We start from the raw sequence: 6,482 nt of genomic DNA, 5'->3' as shown, positions 1-6,482 counted from the left end.
CTTATGTCTAAATTATTAAGGAAGTGACTTAGGCTCCTGTTTATTGTATAAATTATTAGGAGGGTGAAAGTGTTAAATGCTAGATTTGCCATTTAAAATTCAAAAATTCCCCAAGTAACAGCTATTTCTCGGAGTTTCCGCATGATGTGCTTGATGCATGTGCACGTGCGCATCCCTGCGAGAGAAGAACTGCAGACAACGATTGTTTGTGCGAATCCCTGGTGTTAACATGGTAAGGTGATAATGAAAATGTCATTGTTTTTCGTTTTAAAGCCTTAATTATAAAACGGATTGCTACTTCCGCATTTACATTTTGGGGTTCACTTTATTTGATGGTCCCTTAACACATTCTGGTAACGTTATAGTTAGAGTGTTAAAAGAGTAGGGTTAGATTAGTTGACATATAGGCTAGTTGCAAAGTTACCATCAAAAGGAGTAATACTCTAATACTCTATTGAGAATTAGTTGACATGTAGTTCCAAAGTTAGGCTACAGTCAACATTGTTGACTGTAACATGTTCAAAAGGGACCATCAATAATAAAGTTTTACCAAATTCTGATTGGATGAGCTGTATTCCAAGCCATTTTAAATGCTTAAGCACACACATAATAACACACATAAACTATCTGACAGTTAGGCTTATCAGTGAAACGAGCTATATTGTTACACCTGTTTATTAGTTCTAGGCTAAAAAAAAGAATCAGCGACCTGTGCTTTTTTTAACCAATCAGAAACGTTAACCAATCAGAAACGTTTTTTTGGAGCGAGGTGACGGTCTGATTCAGTTTAGGCAGCCTATTAGGCTTACGTAGTTATTTTATAATTAACTTTGTTTTTAAGAATAAACTATGCTATTTGCTGCCTATATATCTTTATATATACTGTATAATATATATAAGTTATATAAGTTTCTAGAATATTTCAATCAGTATTTACTCTCCTGAATCGTATGGTAAATTAACTTATTTATAACTGTCTTAATTGATATGTTTCAAGAACAATAGTAATCTGCTTGTTTTACAGCAGAGAAGGAAGACCAGTCCTTATATCAACGCAAGCTATTCGAATAAGTCCTTTGTTTAGGGTGAGGAAGGAACATCTGGTGCCCAAAGAAGACAGAAAGGTGCGCGAGTCAATTGGTATGTCTAGTATTGAAACGATGCTGTAATATGTAGTACATAATTTGATGTTGATCTCTCAAAGCACTATTAAGTTCTTAAAAAGTTCTTAAAAATGGCACCTTCTATTTTTCTAGACAAGCGTGATAAAAAGCATTTAGTTTAATATAAACAGGTTACATTTTTCCATTGTTTTGTAAATGCTGGTGTTCTGGGTAGCTTTGGAAGATAATGAGTTGTGGCATATATTAGGAATCAAATAGTAAATGTTCTTTGAATTATGTGTAATATCTGGTTAGTTCTTTGGCATAACAAGGCCTTATACTGCACAGAACAAAAATATTGCATTTGTGCTTTAAGATGGATGGCAAGAGAAGGCACAAACTTCAGAAGATTATAGAGGGAAAAGACTAATGCGTAATCTCCAGTCTCTAGTCTCTGAGAAGTGTGGCTATGGGTGCTTTATGAGCATGGTACGTCCTGTGACTCTGTACCCATTTCTTAATTCTTGCCATGAAATTTTTACTGCAGTATTTTAACAATTTTACATTGTACAGATTATCACTTGGTTTTTGACCAAGTGAAGCTCTTGAAACAAGTAACAGAAGAGTATGTTGTCTTGAAAGAAATCAAGCATCACTGGTGAAGGCTCAAAGAGACCATGCCTTTCTAAAAGATCTTTTAAAACAGGTTGTTGTTGATATGGGTAAAACAGTTTTTGTTTAGTTCTTAGCTTATATGTGACCCTGGATTTATACATCATCAGAAAGCTGAATAAATAAGGTGTTAGGATAGGACAATATTTGGCCGAAATACAACTATTTGAAAATCTGGAATCTGAGGGTGCAAAAAAATGGAAACATTGAGAAAATCACCTTTAAAGTTCCATTTATGTTCACGATTGTGCTGCATTCACTCACAAAGATAAATGTTTTATATATTTACTATAGGAAATTTACAAAATATCTTAATGGAACATGATCTTTACTTAATATCCTAATGATTTTTGGCATAAAAAGAAAAATCGATCATTTTGACCCATATTTATTGTTGGCTATTGCCACAAATATACCTGTGCGACTTGTGACTGGTTTTGCGATCCAGGGTCACATATTATGTGCTTCTATTATACACTCACCTAAAGGATTATTAGGAACACCATACTAATACTGTGTTTGACCCCCTTTCGCCTTCAGAACTGCCTTAATTCTACATGATGGATCCATGTTCTCATTCTGTTTACGCCAAATTCTGACTCTACCATCTGAATGTCTCAACAGAAATCGAGACTCATCAGACCAGGCAACATTTTTCCAGTCTTCAACTGTCCAATTTTGGTGAGCTTGTGCAAATTGTAGCCTCTTTTTCCTATTTGTAGTGGAGATGAGTGGTACCCGGTGGGGTCTCCTGCTGTTGTAGCCCATCCGCCTCAAGGTTGTGCGTGTTGTGGCTTCACAAATGCTTTGCTGCATACCTCGGTTGTAACGAGTGGTTATTTCAGTCAAAGTTGCTCTTCTATCAGCTTGAATCAGTCGGCCCATTCTCCTCTGACCTCTAGCATCAAAAAGGCATTTTCGCCCACAGGACTGCCGCATACTGGATGTTTTTCCCTTTTCACACCATTCTTTGTAAACCCTAGAAATGGTTGTGCGTGAAGATACCAGTAACTGAGCAGATTGTGAAATACTCAGACCGGCCCGTCTGGCACCAACAACCATGCCACGCTCAAAATTGCTTAAATCACCTTTCTTTCCCATTCTGACATTCAGTTTGGAGTTCAGGTGATTGTCTTGACCAGGACCACACCCCTAAATGCATTGAAGCAACTGCCATGTGATTGGTTGATTAGATAATTGCATTAATGAGAAATTGAACAGGTGTTCCTAATAATCCTTTAGATCAGTGGTTCTCAAACCTGTCCTGAAGGCCCCCCAGCACTGCACGTTTTCTTTGTCTCCCTACTCAAACACACCTGATTCAACTCATCAGCTCATTATCACATGGGTTAATTGAGCTGATGAGTTGAATCAGGTGTGTTTGATTAGGGAGACAAAGAAAATGTGTAGTGTTGGGGGGCCTTCAGGACAGGTTTGGGAACCACTGCTTTAGATGAGTGTATATATAATACTGCAATGTGTATATTATATAATGTATTGACTGCTGCTTTGTAAATTTAAATCAGGAACGGGCAACTCCGGCTCTTTTGCGTTCTCCTTTTTTGAGGTGGAGAGTTTATCTCCAACCCTAATTGAGCACACCTGAAAATTTTAACCAAAGTCTTCAGGTTTACTTATAGACAATAGGCAGGTGGGTTTGAGGTCGGAGCTAAATCTGCAGGACAGTGGAGTGCACGCTGAGGGCCAGAGTAGCCTATCACTGCTTTAATCATGCAAAACATAAACTGACCTGACTGTCCATTAAACAACTTAATTTGAATTGTTTGTGTTTTTTGTTTTACTTTAAGACCAGGACTGGAGAACGCCTGACAATGGGATGTTGAGACTTCTTCCTCTGGTTGAGAAAAAGCTACACCACATCAGTGATCACATCTTCTGTTCATCAGTTGTATTGTAGGGTACAACTGAACAAACTGTTTAGATGAGGAAGAAGAAGGAAGAGGAAATTTTGGCACTTTTCTTTGTTGGACTTTTGGATTCTTTGTTGTTTTACTGAATGGTGCATTATATCCTTATGTAATAGTAATTGTTACGAACTGCTCCGAGACACGAAGGTTGAGGATCCAAATGCAGTTTATTAAAGTAAATCAAAATCGTAATCAGAATCCAGGCAAAGGTCATACACAGGCAGGCAATCCAATTAAACAGACAAATCAAGAGGGTGAGGCAGGAATGGGAAAACCAGGACACAGGCAGAGATCAAGAACCAGGAACAATGACAACAAAGGGAACGCTCAAATGCAGTGGAATAACGTATAAGACTTCGCCGGGAAGGATGAGGTGAACCAGGCTTATATGGGGTGAACTAAACAATATAATGAGACACAGGTGAATGTGATAATCAGAGATGATGAGTCCGGGCAGTGAATTATGGGAAACGTAGTTGTGAGTGAATAATGATAGTCTGATGTGGAGTGCCCTCAGGTGGCTCTCAAGGGCACTCCAGCTGATGACCGTTACATAGCCCCCCCTCAAAGGAGCAGCTTCCATATGCTCCTAAAATTCTTTAGGAGGGAGGTGGAGCGGAGGCGGACCCGGGGGTGGGATGGAGGGCCAGAACCGTGGATCAGAAGAGGACCTGTAGACTGCGGCAGGACGGAATGCCAGGGCGGAGCAGGCTGTGCAGGCGACCAGGGCAGACCAGGCAGTTCAGGTGGCCAGGGCAGACCAGGCAGTTCAGGTGGCCAGGGCAGAACAGACAGTTCAGGTGGCCAGGGCGGAACAGACAGTTCAGGTGGCCAGGGCGGACCAGGCAGTTCCGATGACCAGGGTGGACCAGGCAGCGGCCTCCATGGTCCTATCAAGGGAAACACTGCCCCCCCCCCAAATTTTTTCTTGAGGGCAGCTATGGGGTTATGCTCAGGAACAGGCACTGGCTCAAGAACAGGAACAGACACCGGCTCAGGAACAGGAACAGACACAGGCTCAGGGACTGGAGCAGACACCTGCTCAGGGACAGGAACAAACACTGGCTCAGGGACAGGTGTGGCGGCGGCCATCTCTGCTGAGGGCTCAGGCGACGTGGTGGCGGCCATCTTGTCCGGAGACAATAGCTTGGCGGCGGCCATCTTGTCCGGAGACACTGGCTCGGCCAAATAACCGCTTATTGCGCCTTCAGCCCAATTCGCAGTGCAGTTTCTCTACCGCCTCAGAGGCTGCGTTAAAGTGGACATAAGCCCATTATAGTAGAGCTGCTCCTCTAATTAAATCCAAATTTTAAGCATTTTTTACTGTGGAATTATGTATTTATGAAGCTTTGAACTTGACACATTACACAATGCAAAATGATCTGCCAATGGCATTTTCTGCACAATTCGCGGCGCTGTTTCTCGGCAGCCTCAGAGCATTTTTCAAAATTCTCAAAAATGTTCAAAATATAAAGTGGACATTATCCCATTATAGTAGAGCTGCTCCTCTAATTAAATACAAATTTTAAGCAGTTTTTACTGTGGAATTATGTATTTATGAAGCTTTGAACTTGACAACACACAATGCAAAATGATCCACCTATGGTATTTTTTGCCCAATTCGCGGTGCTGTTTCTCAGCCGTTATAAATGTTAAAAAATGTTAAATGCAAGTATGTCTTTAATAGCAAGCAATAATCATATGAACTCGCTTAAAAATAACATGATTTAAATGCAAACAGGACAGTTATCAGCAGTGTAACTGATCTCATTATGACAAAATAATCGAATATCTGATGTCATGTGACAAGCTTTTCCACTCTTGCAAACAGAGGAAGGTTATAAGGTGTGGAGAGACATCATGTATCAATGGAACATGAACAGACAGGGCCCAATTTGTAATAATTTTAAAGAATACAATGCAATTAATATAAACTTTCTGACAGTGTGTGAGACATCCGACTACTTTCCAAGAAGGAGCGCAACTGATTTACAAATATCGCAAATAAATAGGCTATGTACAGGAATTGAGGCAGTAGCCAATGACAGCACTAGGAGTAAAAGCTGCAGGATTATGTACTAGTATACAAATGTACTAGTATCGTACGAATTTGACAACTTGTTAAATCTTGTGAATTATTAAGACTTTGAGACTATGTTCGTACTGATTGGGCTATGGGTTTTGTAAGAAATTTTTTTAAGAAACAACAAATGCTTGATAAAATGTTTGATTAAGGGTTAAAACCAACACATAGCCTACATACCATTGTGAACATTTGCCTTTGTAGCTTTCCATCTCCTCCGTTTAATTCTCCTCAAACAATAATGGGCTGACTGAGTCTGAAAGGCCCTTTTGTTCTTTTCAGCTGAAAAAAAGAGAAAAGAAAATATCATTATGTATAATATAGGCCCCTATAGGATTATTTAAAGGAAAAAGTACTGATTTACCAAACAAATATTGGATTTTACATTATTAGGCTTTAAAAACATAGTAAGTGTTGTGGTTACTATCCTTTTACAACAAATATAACTTTTAAACTACCAACACTGAGGTAAAAGCATGGCACGTTTTGTGGTTACTATCCTTTTACTACACCTATCACAGTACAACTAAGGTTACTGTGGTAAAAGCATGGTAAGTGTTGTGGTTGCTGTGCGTTTACAACAAATGTCACATTAAAACTACCAATAATGTGGTAAAAGCATGGTAAGTTTTGTGATTACTGTCCTTTACTACACCCATCACAGTAAAACTAAGGCTACTGAGGTTAAAAGCATGG

This window comes from Scardinius erythrophthalmus, assembly GCF_964197995.2.
Source record: "Scardinius erythrophthalmus genome assembly, chromosome: 11".
NCBI lineage: Eukaryota > Metazoa > Chordata > Actinopteri > Cypriniformes > Leuciscidae > Scardinius > Scardinius erythrophthalmus.
The sequence above is the reverse complement of the archived record's forward strand: the minus strand, read 5'-3'. Positions refer to the sequence as shown.